The sequence below is a fragment of the Lutra lutra genome, chromosome 3, assembly GCF_902655055.1.
Source record: "Lutra lutra chromosome 3, mLutLut1.2, whole genome shotgun sequence".
Taxonomy (NCBI): Eukaryota; Metazoa; Chordata; class Mammalia; order Carnivora; family Mustelidae; genus Lutra; species Lutra lutra.
In genome coordinates this window covers 52,510,295-52,523,823 of record NC_062280.1, presented here as the reverse complement: position 1 = coordinate 52,523,823, position 13,529 = coordinate 52,510,295, and the positions used below count along the sequence as shown (strand labels likewise).

The 13,529-nt window shown below is 35.8% G+C and overlaps 1 protein-coding gene across 8 annotated transcripts in view; it reads right to left on the bottom strand.

Annotated features, from left to right (window-relative positions):
- The window catches only part of GALNT13 (polypeptide N-acetylgalactosaminyltransferase 13), a 549,504-nt gene that overhangs the window by 507,217 nt on the left and 28,758 nt on the right, over positions 1-13,529 (bottom strand). The window contains exon 1 of one of the 8 annotated variants that reach the window (XM_047721771.1): positions 2,083-2,123. The exons of 6 other annotated variants lie outside the window; for them this stretch is intronic. The gene's annotated coding sequence lies outside the window, so the exon portion shown is untranslated. Of the gene's footprint in view, positions 1-2,082; positions 2,124-13,529 lie in introns of those variants that run through there. One more of the 8 variants, XM_047721769.1, reaches the window with a different exon arrangement.

Below are 13,529 nucleotides of genomic sequence, written 5' to 3'. Positions count from 1 at the left end.
ATGATTTGCCCAATTTGACACAGCTAATAAGAGGTGATCCCAGGCTTCGTATGAGCTTTTCCTGACACAGATTCTCTTCATGACAGCACCTGCTAATCCCTACAATGCATCCCCAGTAAAGGGTACAAACTGGGATATAATAACCAAATCTGGTTTACTGACATATTTTTGTTTATCCCACACCATGGTTTTAAAACCATTTAAGAATTTTTTTTAAGCAGGAGATTTCCCATAAGAATTCTCATTTTTACCTTCTTTGAAAGAGCAAAGATTTTGTAAGTCTGGGCTCACAGCCTCCAGAGAACAGAGAAACGCTTGCCCTTCCTGGATGTGGCACGCTTTGGACACTTAACCTATTGCCTACTTTTGCAAGCTGCCTTCTACTCCGATATTTGCAAGCCCTGAGTGTTTTGTTCCTGATCCCTACGTGCTAACTACAATCAGATCTCTTTGCTGTGAAACTGGAGAGGAGGAACTTTCCTTAGTTATGGGAAAAAAGCTTACTTCATTTGATAAAGCCATTGTTTATAACCACATTTCACTGGATTCTTATAATCAGATATTATTATCTTGTTTTAATGTATATATGTTTTAAAATTCCACAGGTTTGAACTTCCATTTTTTAAATACATATTTGATAATTTTTATTTTTTTAAAGGTTTTGTTTCCCTGAGAGAGAGAGCAATGACCCAGGAGAGGGGCAGACAGAAAGGGAGAAGCAGACTCAAGCCCAATGCGGGGCTTGATTCCAGGACCCTGGGATCATGATCTGAACTAAAAACAGACAATTAACTGAGCCACCCAATTGCCCCCATATTTGATATTTTTAAAGCTAAGAGAGAAATTTATAAGCCCAAATGATTAGTACAAATCAAGGTACTTAATGATCTAGAATAATGATTTTACATTTACCATGAACACATAATTTCTAGACTAACAGGTATACTACTTGGTAAGATAATTGTAAAAATAAAGAAACTTTCAATTTTACTAAATTAAACCAGATTAAGAGAACATAGACCACTGAAGGTAAAGATCAGCAATCCATAAATTCTGGTTGCATCATGGCATATTGCAAATAACTTGAAATGTTGAAATGTTTTGTATAACGCTTAAAATACATAGAACTGGGGGCACCTGGGTGGTTCAGTCGTCAAGCATCTGCCTTCAGCTCAGGTCATGATCCCAGGGTCCTGGGATCCAGCCCCTCATTGAGTTCCCTGCTCAGCAGGGAGCCTGCTTCTCCCTCTCCCACTCCCCTTGTTTGTGTTCCCTTTCTCGCAGTCTGTCAAATAAATAAAGAAAATCTTTAAAAAAAAAAAAAATACATAGACCTGGAATTCTGGGTAGTTGTGGTAAAACCAGCCACCCTAAACTGAAATTCTTCCCACATACTGCAAAAAATATACAGCCAACAAAAACATAAACAAACATACAAATCCTAGGTCTTCAGTATAACTGGAAGTTGGAGGATAATAAAAATGTCAAATTATCTGTGAACAGAAAATTAAACACTGACTTCTAACTGAGCTACCTTACATGATCCCACCATATGTATTACAGAGATCTAAGGAGTACAGAAAAACTGTGAGGAAAAGCAGAAAGCAAAGGTCTAAAAGTAAGACAATACTTTCAAAAAATGAAAAAACTACCCAGGCAATTTTACAAAGTTACTGAAACAATGAAAATGTGAAAAAACTATCCAGACATTTTAAAACATGCACACAGGGAATCCACGAGAGTATATAAAATTCAAGGTGATGATATTTTGGGTTGGGGGCAAGAAAGGCATTTAAAAATGATGGGATATGTCAAAAGGACACAGGCCTCAGCCTCAAGAAGTTCTTACCAGTCCTATCTAAGACAACTGGAAAATCAAAATAATTATCATAAAGAATTAAGATTCATCACAGTAAATATAAATAAAGAAATGAATGAAGTATATAAGAAAGAAGGACAACCTCTTCTCTGCTTGGAATGCCACCAAAAAATGTAGGCATGTTGAGGAAGTTAGGAAATCACCAGTAAGCAACATTATAGTTAACCGATTCACTCAACAAAACACTGTCGATCCACACTTACTCATGGGTGGGAGTGGGATGAAGAGCAAGATATTTCCATAGTCTTAAGGCATCCTCTCTCAAATCAGTTATTAATTACAGTAGGGGAAATACAAACTTTCAAGGGCGACACTTGGCGGAGACCACCTTATCTAAATGATCAAAGACAACGTCATCAATAACGGAGCAAATACACAACACCTGCCTCCACTCCATGAAGGGCCTCATGTGCACTTGAGAAGGACCCATCACTCCCGCGGTACACACGTCTGCCCAAAGGCATAACCTGAATCAATCATTTGGAAATATCAGACAAACCCAAACTGAGGAAAGTAAAAATATCTTCAAATTCAGTCTTGAAGGACTGAGAAAATGTTCCAGATTAAAGAAAGTTTAAAAGGCATGACAACCAAAGGCACATGTGATCCTAGATGCACTGTCACATAACAGTACTTTGTTGATAATAATTTCTCAATTTTTTATATTTTTATTTATTTGATAGACAGAGATCACAAGTATTCAGAGAGGCAGGCAGGGAGAGAGGAGGAAGCATGCTCCCAGCTGAGCAGAGAATCCAATGCGGGGCTCCATCCCAGGACCCTGAGACCACGACCTGAGACAAAGACAGAGGCTTTAACCCACTGAGCCACCCAGGCGCCCTGAGTTTTGGATTTTTAAATAAAGAGTACAGACAATATTATATAAAGTAAATGTAAAATTAAATAATGATATTTTATTCATAAAAAAAGGAATCAGCAGTTAAAGGGAAAAAAATAAAAAGAAGATTATCAAATAGTCTTAAAGGTTATCAGTATAAGTAGTTTTTTCCCCTTATAGAACTGTTTTGCTAAATAAAAATTTATCAAGTTCTTTTTTATGAATTTAGAAAGAATTCAAAAATAAGATCATCCTTAATTCCTAAAGTAATATATTTCATGTATAACTTTTCTGTCTTTATTTCCAGACTATTCTTTAAAGAATTATACCATATAAACTATTTTATAATTAATATCTTTTTATTTGTGAATTTCTTTCTGTAGCAATACCATTTTTTATCATATGATACGAAACAATTTTACTCACTGATACCCCATACATGCCATTACTTATTTTGTATTTTTTAATACATAAGTTATCAAGTATCTGTTACCAAAAAAAAAAAATAAAGAACAAAAACACTGTGGTATCCTTTTGTATATATTTTCTGCTACAGCATGTTTCCTTAGGATAAAATACCCAGAAGGGGGATTGTAAAATCAAAGAGCATGTCGCTTTTAAGACTTGATGTTTTACTATATTAATATGTTAGATAGTAAGTCAGATCATAGGATATCCATTAATATAGTAATTTTAATTATATTAATAGTATTTGGCATATTTTATTAATACTGATATGCACAATTTTCATATCTGAACCCCACAATCAGGTTGTACTTTATAATCATCGCAGCCAGTGGGGGTCATGACATAATATTTGTTGCCTATTTGAAATTTGATTTGGCCCTAGTTCTTCATATTTGTCATGTCTTGACTTGATTTCTATGCATTCTGGGTATTACATATGTTGAGTTGAACTACCTTTTAAGATGTTTTCAAAAGAAGTTACCCAAATATCTGATTTGAAATAAAAAACTATCTCTATGGAAAAGAATGGAAACAGAGCAATTTTAGTAAAATAATTATTTATTTTTGGAGGAATTAACACAATTCCTTATTCTCTTACAAAGCAACAGTCAAGTACTTTATAGAACCTAAGGAAGGAAAATAACTAGATGAACATGCGTTACTGTCCTGTAACTGGGACATGCAACAGGATTGTTACATGACTAGTGGTGCAGGGGAAGGCAGGAAACACTACAGATTCTTCTGAATAATCCAGGCAGTGATCCCAGGTCTCATTTCTAATTATGGCAACAATGTGTTCCAATGCCTGCATGTTACCATTTTATTTACACTAGCCATTACCATTTACATCTTATTACACAGATATTACCCTTTTTTTAAGTGTCATTTTCTTTCATTTTTTTTTTAAGATTTTATTCATTGATTTGACACAGAGACAGTGAGAGAGGGAACGAGAATGGGAGAGGGAGAAGCATGCTTCCCGTCAAGCAGGGAGCCTGATGTGGAACTCAATCCCAGGACCCTAGCATCATGAGCTGAGCTGAAGGCAGAAGCTTAAGGACTGAGCCACCCTGGTGCCCTTAAATGTCATTCCAATTGATGGTTCTCAATGACTTTCTAACTCCTTCAGCCACCTTTCTTCCTATATTCACTCTGAATTCCTGCAGAGCCCCTATAGATTTAGCAACTTTCTAGTCTGGAGATTCCGTATTTTGTATTCTTTAATTCTGGAGATTAATACAAATTTCATTCACTATAAGCACCCACTCAACCCTCTGAAGTCTTCGCTGGTCTGCCCTGACAAGGCACTGAACCAGGGATAATCACAAGTTGTAACTCCCTTCACACATCATGTAAGACAAAAACAAAACTTCTCTAACGTGAAGATATACAAACTCTTATTTCCATTCCTATTTAAATCTTGTCACTGTGTCAGTGAATAAAATTAGATTAAGTCGAAATGACTTACTTCTCTCAAAATCATGTTGTTTTTACTCCCATTTGTTTTGTTCTTCTGAGGTGTATCAACTATCTTTTTATTGATTCCTCTATTTTCCTAGATACCAAAGCAAGCTGATTAATCTATAACTTCTAAAGTCATCACTAGTATGTTCTGGTCCTCTCCCTCTCCCTCGCTCCCCATCTCTTTCTCCCTCTCCCTCTCTTGCTCATTCCCTGCTCCTAATATTTTCATGTGGCCTTCAAGAACCCTAAACTAACCCCCTTGCAACATTTCTATTGTAAATATGACTTGATAAAAATCCTATGATAATTTCAATCATGAAAAGCATGACAAATCAGAAACTTCTGGATACTGTACATTACTTAAACGTAATTCTTCTGAAGACCATTGGACAACTTATATGAGTGCGTAATTGCATGTCCAGTCTGTACTCTATGGCTAAATGCATAGGTACTGCTTTGACCAAGCTCCTGGACACCTCTGACCTTTGATTTTCGACAGTGTGTTCTACATTATAGATAGCGTTTACACTGTGGCATTCTCTAACTGAAAACTGTTTATGTATCCCTCTTCTTTACTTCCTCAGCTTCGGAAAAGTCAAGATCCATTTCCCAAGGCAAGGCAAGTAAGCTCTCAGTCAATTCTTTTGTTCCCTTCTTTTTCTTTTTCTTTTTTTTTTTTTCATTTTGTTGTTGTTGTTGTTGTTGTTGTTATCGTTGTTGTTGAATATTGAAGGAACTGGGAAAGTGCCTTTTCCAAATATTTACCAGCCTCTCCATGCGAAGAGCTTTAAATACCTTCCCCTTCCTCAACTGCTTCTGTCTACCTGGAGATGAGAAAATGTTGGCTCCTTTATCCCGAGATGAAAGCTATAACAGGTTTGCTTAGCTCACTCCACCCCACTCCACAAACATGCACTAAAGCATGCCATATTTTATTTTATTTTATTTTATTTTATTTTATTTTTAAAGATTATTTATTTATTTATTTGATAGAGAGAGATCACAAGCAGGCAGAGAGGCAGTCAGAGAGAGAGGAGGAAGCAGGCTCCCCGCTGAGCAGAGAGCCCGATGCGGGGCTCGATCCCAGGACCCTGAGATCATGACCTGAGCTGAAGGCAGCGGCTTAACCCACTGAGCCACCCAGGCGCCCCAAGCATGCCATATTTTAGACCTTCACTTCATTATTTTCTAGTCTGCAGAAATTTTACCTTTTCCTTTAAATATTCCTCTTTTGACCCATTTCACCTGCATAAAGTTATTCTAAACTAATTAAAGATACAGGCAAAGACGGATGTTAAGAGAATTTCATTACGTAAATTGTTAAAAGAACCTGGAATGTCTAACAATTAGAGATCAAATACGTAAGTTGTGATTTGTGCAGCTAATAGAATTCTATGCAGTCACAAAACTCATGTCTCAAATAGTACTTATTTATATACAGAAATCTTAAATATATGTAAAACAATGTACTTTTCTAAAGTAATATGGATAAGGGAGCAATTGTATCACAAATATATATTTATATTTACATATATGTATATAAAATTCAGAAAGATTGAAGGGCTATACAGAAAAATGTTAACACTTTTCTGTGAATGATATAAAAATGTAAGAAGTATTCATTCTTTTTTATTCTTTTCTTAATTTTACAAATCTTCTGCAAAAATATGTATCATGTTATAATCCAAAAAGAAAGAAGAATACTAGTTTATAAAAGCTCAGTGGAAAGAAAAGCAACAAAGTACATATGTAAGAACCAAATGCACAGCTATAAATCAGACAAAACTAGCATTAAAAGAGTGGAGACTAGCACAGACAAAATTGGGGCATTGTAAGATGAAACTGTCAAAAAAAAACTAACAAAATGTGATTTTTTTTTAATGTGATATGGCTAGACCTGACAGTTTCCTTCCCAATATCTATGCTCTCCTTCCTCCGTTGCTATGTGCACTTTTTTTTTTCCCAAGATTTATTTAGAGAGAGACTGGGGGTGGGAGGGGGGGCAGAGGGAGAGAGAGATCTTAAGCAGACTCCTGCTGAGCACAGAGCCTGAGGGGGAATTTGATGACCTGAGACAAAATCAAGAGCTGGACATTTAACTGACTGAGCCACCCAGGCTCCCCAGCTATGTGCACTTTTACACTCTTTGGCCTTTGCCTATCTGAAATGTAGATATAATACTTAGAATTCTGGCACCTGTTTTGAGTATATGAATCTTAAGATGGCTACAAGGATCCAAGCCCTTTGGTGACATGATAGAACCCTCGTGTCACACTTGGGCTACCAATATCAAGACTTCATATTCTGTGAGAAAAATAAATCACTTATTTCTTTATGCTACTCTGGGTATACACTGAACACAATTTCTAAGTGATACATGTTATTTAAGAATTTGCAGGTAAGAGGGACACCTGGGTGGTTCAGTGGGTTAAGCCTCTGCCTTTGGCTCGGGTCATGATCCCGGGGTCCTAGAATTGAGCCCTGCATCGGGCTCTCTGTTTAGCAGGGAGCCTGCTTCCCCCTCTCTCTCTGCCTGACTGTCTGCCTCCTGGTGATCTCTCTCTCTCTCTGTCAAATAAATAAATAAAATCTTTAAAATAAAATTTGCAGGTAAGAATAAAGAAAATGTTTCTCTGTGATGGATTTAATGATTATTTAATCAGCATATATATTATCAAATTTTAGGGTTCATATGCCAAATCATACTTAAAATGAAGAAAAATTTAAAGGAGTTCAGAAAAGAAAAATGGAAAGAGTTAACATTTAGGAAATTAGGATACATTAAGATGACTCAAATAGAGAAATTTATATTTCATAAAAGGAAATATTTAGTATTTTATCTTGAATTGTATGAAGGCTTTTACAATTAAAATCCAAATAATGAAATAGCACTAAAAGTAGCAGAAGAGAGGAGCTTAGGTGGCTCAGTCAGTTAAGCATCTGCTTAATGAGATTTCACCATCCCAGGGTTCTGGGATCAAGCCCTGAGACGTGCTCCCTGCTCAGTGGGGAGCCTGCTTCTCCGGCTCTTTCTGCCCCTCCCAGCCCCACTCATGCTCTCTCTCTCTCTCTCTCTCAAATAAATTTTTTTAAAAAATCTATAAAAGTAGAAGGGATTATATTACGTATTAAAATGAATTTCCAGAAACTAAAAATTACTTAGATACTAATTTTTTTTAAAGATTTTATTTATTTATTTGACAGAGAGAGATCAAAAGTAGGCAGAAAGGTAGGCAGAGAGAGAAGAGGAAGCAGGCTCCCTGGTGGCAACTACATGAGAGACCCTAAGTGGGGATCTCCCAGCTGAGCCCAGTCAACCCAAACAACTATGAGAGATTATAAATAAATTGCTATTTGAAGCCAGTAACTTTTGAGATAATTTCTTGCATAGCAGTAAGATAACCAGAAAAAAATGCGATCATCCTAGAATCTAAAATCTGGAAGTATAATGAATTAATCTAATGTCCTTTATTTATCTGAAATTATATATATAAACATATACTGACCAGAATGTGAATTGTTTGTATGGTAATCTATTTTTCGGTCTCTGTCTCTACCTCTACCTATGCAACTTATCTTATTTCCAATTAAAATTATTTCCAATGGTTTTTCTGGCCACACACACACACACACACACACACAGTGTATAATGTATGGGGGGGGGGCCCTTCAGCTTATAAAATAGACTATATAGCAGAACCCTGAGTGCTGTTCCTATATAAAGAACTGACAATGTGGTAAGCGGTGTAAATTTGTTTTCAGTTCTTCCCAAAAGCAGAACCAAGTGAGAACAAAGCAAGACCAGTGAGACCAATGGGAAAAGTTATAAGGAATCACGTTTGAGCTTTGCCAAGGAAAAGCTCTCTTACTTTGAGGAATGCCAAAACAGAATGGGCTGCCCAAAGAAAGGGCCTAAGAGTTCAAGTAAAAGTTAAATGTCATACTCCAGATTCAAGCACTGGCTAGTTGCTGAAATTAAGGCTTTTGAACAGCCCCTTGAATCCATGATTTTGATAAATTTGTGATGATTACTTTGGAATACATTACACTAATATTTTTATATCCCCATCATATTCCAGAAAAAGATACCAGGAATGTCACAAAGACTCATTCAATAAAGCATCGTTAAATTATAACCCTTTCTCCACTGAATCAATATTTAACAATTTTTCAAGACATTTATTGAATGACTAGCAATGTTATGGACTTTGGTGGGCCTCAGGGGAACAATGAGAACTATGATACCTCCAATGTGAGAAAGCATATAATTTAAAACGGGAGACAGATGGGGACACAATTAAGTACAATTACATGGTGTAAGTTAGCAACAGCAATAGGAACAAAGTGCTGTGGCAACAGAAAAAAAGAATACAATGATTCTGGCTTAAAGACTTGGGAAGGGGCGCCTGGGTGGCTCAGTGGGTTAAAGCCTCTGCCTTCGGCTCAGGTCATGATCTCAGGGTCCTGGGATCGAGCCCCGAATCGGGCTCCCTGCTCAGAGGAGAGCCTGCTTCCCTCTCTCTCTCTCTCTCTCTGCCTGCCTCTCTGCCTACTTTCGATCTCTGTCTGTCAAATAAATAAATAAAATCTTTAAACTCTTTGAACTCTCAGGCCACTGTAGTGAAAATCGAAAAGACACCACCATTTCAAACACCCATTGTGTTTGACAAGAAGTCCTACAATCTTTGACTTGCTGACCACGGAATTGGAAAAGGAAAAAAATCACAAGGAAGACATTAACATAGCAGAGTAGAAAGGCATTTTCAACTATCCTACTGGGAAAGCCAGATAAAAATTGGAGTGACCTAAATCCTTTTCAGCCTGCATCATTTTCCAAAGTAGCATCTACTACTTTGGAAGGCTCAAGGGACCTATCTGTACATGTGCAGTCTAATTAAATGCATGTAGTAAGGACTTAATTGTGGAGGACATTTTGCTAAGTACAGCACAAAAAGAACTGTGTTGGACTGCCTTTTTGGATTTCATAATCTACAAAAGACTGACAGATGTAGATGTAAGTCTACAACTTAGGAAGATAGAAGAAAAGTTTCACTAACCTATAGGAATAGGCAGAAATACATGTACTTCCACTGAATGCTTCATAAGCATCCATATGCAGGACAACTCCTTGACTAGTTCCATTTCAAAGGAAAGCAGAGCTAAGGGTCAGAGAATAAATACCAGGGACCAGATCTCACTCTTGAGACTTGCTGTAAGAAAAAAGGAAAGCTCGCTCCTACTCAGCTTTAACAGCACTAATAGCCAAGGTCAGTGAAGCAGGAGAAACAGGCCAACCACGACACAGCATCAGTTCTGGGGTACTAGCTCCTTTCCTTTTCTATCCTTGCTTCCTTCTCACTGGTGTTGGCATTGGGCCATTCCAACAAGCTCATGTGGCCTTAAAGAGGGAGAGCTATAGATACATAAGAAAAAACAGTAAGAATTCATAAAATACCTAATAAATAGAAAGCGTGAAACTGGATTGAGAAAGTAACATGTGAGAAAGTTAGAAATTGGAGGGCAATGTGAATTTTTTCCCCTGAAAAATAAAATATATGGTGTGTGACATCAGAATTCTTAAGTCCTCTGGATGACTTGCTTGATGGCAATCAGCCAAGCATAGCATCAGATCGCAGTTCTAGAAATAAAGAAACTCACTGTCCTTCAAGCCCCTGCACAATGAACAAATGAGGTGCATGATTTCCTAGAAAATACAGCCATGAATAACATGCTATGAACACAATTGCTGAAAAACAGAGAAGAAAAAGTAAAATTTCTACAAAATACCAATATGTAGTAACGTACTCAAATGGTAAGTTAATAATGTTAATACAGAAAGATGATAATTATATTTGTTTATGGTATGAAGCCCTTCTCTTGTGGGAACACATGGCCTTATGAAAATATTTAGCTCTATTTTGCAGATATTATTTAACTCTGAATAAGAAAATAATCCTCAGAAGCAGGAAAGAGAAAACCATCTTTTTAATAGTATGAGACTTCAGTAAGACAGAAACTTGACAGGAAGCAAGAAGAGCAGATGCACAGAAAAAGAGATTTTGCCTACGGGATTCCCAGGGTTTTAGAACTGCAAAAGCACTCAGTAATTGCATGCAGTGAACATGAGCCCATTGCTGAAAAGTCATGTGTAAGTATGTGCCCTTTAATGAAATTTTGGAAGCACCCGATCTTGCATTTACAGGTTGTCTTAAAATAAATGGATCCAAAAACCACTGGCCAGATTTATTAATTGATTATGTACACTGACTGCTTAAGAAGGAATCATTTCGTGCACCAATCAAGGGTACTTCTGTATTAAAATGTGATAATTTATTGGCCCACAATTGTCTATACCAACATACTGTGAGATACAGCCTTTTGGCTAATTAAAAGTGTATAAGATTTAGGGAATTACAATGAAATACAGAAGCATATAATACATTTTGATTAAAATCACATAATTTTTTCATGGCAAGTAAGTACATATATAATATGTACATACAATAAATATGTATATGAATAAAAAGATGGACAGAAAATAACATCAGTTAAAAGTGACTAAATGTGTGAGTTTTAGGTGTGCTATTATAGAGAAAAGTGACAAGGTGCTAGGGTACATGAAAATTTTTAAGGCTAGTGAAAAACTAAAACTACTGAGTTAAACCTGATTAAGATAGTTATACTGAAAATAAGGTTTGAGGTAATTAAGTTTAAAGGAGTTGGACAAGAATTTAAATTGGTCCAATAAAGGTCAAAATAAACTCTATAGTTAAAAAGCAACAAAAAGGGGAGCGTGGGTGGCTCAGTGGGTTAAAGCCTCTGCCTTCAGCTCAGGTCATGATCCTAGGGTCCTGGGATTGAGCCCCGCATCGCATAGGGTTCTCTGCTCAGCACGGAGCCTGCTTCCTCCTCTCTATCTCTGCCTGCCTCTCTACCTACTTGTGATCTCTGTCAAATAAATTAAAAATATATTTTTAAAAAATAATAAAAAATAAAAAAATAAAAAGCAACTAAAAGTCAAGAATAAATTTGAATTATCAAAAAATAAGATCAGTAACTTTTCTTCTAGCTTGAGTGGTGCCCAAACACAAAATGATGAAGGCCACTCTTAAAAACTCCAGGGAACCCATAAAAACAAAAACTCAGCTTTCAGTAGAAGCCCTTGGGGAAAAACATAGACACACACACACACACACACACACACACACACACACACACATGCACGCACACAGCTGGTGGGCATTAGTCTGGTCCTATGAGAGGAAACAGTATGTATCTTTGATTTAGAGTTAGTTAAAACCACACTACAAAATCAGTCTTTGCTAAACTTCCATCATCCATCTTGCTAATCATCCATCTTGCTTCTAACCTATGTAAATTTCTGTAGTGGCTATCTTATGTAAAATATAATAAAAATTATTGTATATAGTTTCTATTAAATGTTAAAATGCTATGAAAATGTAAAACAATTGAATGCATGTTTTCTTTGTATTTGAATGTGTATATATATTTTTTGTGTCCTTAGGGAGTTGTATCTGATGGGAAAGGGAAAAATAGGACAGGTTAACTTCCATCCCAAGAAGTAAAATACATTTTCAGGAACTTGGTTTGGTTTGGAAGGTAAGATAAAAACCTGTAAGAAGTAAATGGAAACGGGTGGAACTTCCTTATTAAAGCCTACCAGTTTAAAAAAAAAAAAAATAATGATGGAGAATATTTTTTGTGAGTCACTAACGTCCGAAGCACTTCTTAAATAAAATGAAAACTGATCACAAAGCAAGCTTACAAGGTTAATTATCAGTAGTCTCTCACACTATAAAATACAGGTGGTGTAATATTTTGGCGAACAGATGTAACAGTATAAGAAAATCAATCATCTGTCTGTGACTTACTGCAAACTTGATTGAAAACTGTTAACCTCGTGCATGGTTCCCACACATCACAGAAGTCATCCCTGGATTTTAAGTATTTCTTATGCAGAAATTCTTTACAAGATTGTTGAAGCTTATAATAAAGGTTTCTTTTTAGTAACTCTTAAAATATTATTCAGGTGGCACACAAAACTTCATGATGGGAGGAAAAAGGAATACTGAGCAAATGCCAGCTGAGGACTCACGTTATTTCCAGGCAGTACTAGAAAACTGTTTGAGTCACAGTAGAAAAAAGTAATAAAAAGTTATTTTAGTAATTTCATTATTTGTACTATGAAAAGAACTTATAAAACACATGCATTATTTAATATCCTATAAAACCACTTTTATATGATTAAATCTCAGAAAACATAACGTAAGTTAGTCCTTTGTCACTTTTTTAAAGTAACTATTCTATTTTACTGAACATGTTTTTGGAGTTGAGGAACTTGTAGGTTACATTTAACAATTAGCTCTGGAACATTTCAACCGTCTGCAAATGATTCACAAATAAATCAAAAACAGCATGACACATCATTAGATTCCCACCAACAGTTTATTAATTTATGTGTAATTACCATTTGTTCAAATTATTGTGGAGGAAATTACAAACCATTGGTATTTAAAACACCATATTTTCCTCATATGATAAGAAAAGAGAATCAGACTTCAAATATTTCTAAATGAGATATCAATTATAATTTGTTATTTCAAATTATGTGTTCTTCTAAATAAAAAATAGAAAACCTCCAGTTAAGCATTTATTTAAAAAAGAAAGAAAGAAAGAAAAACAAGTAGATATCACATATTGAATATGAAATCTCTCTCTAAAGCACAAAAAACTAATAATATGTCACATCTTTTTCATTCAGGGACTAAGGCTAGGATAGCAACATGTTTTAAAATTTTTACTATTTTTCATATTCTCACACACAAAAAAAGCTCTTATCTTTCCAGTTCTCTTAGGATC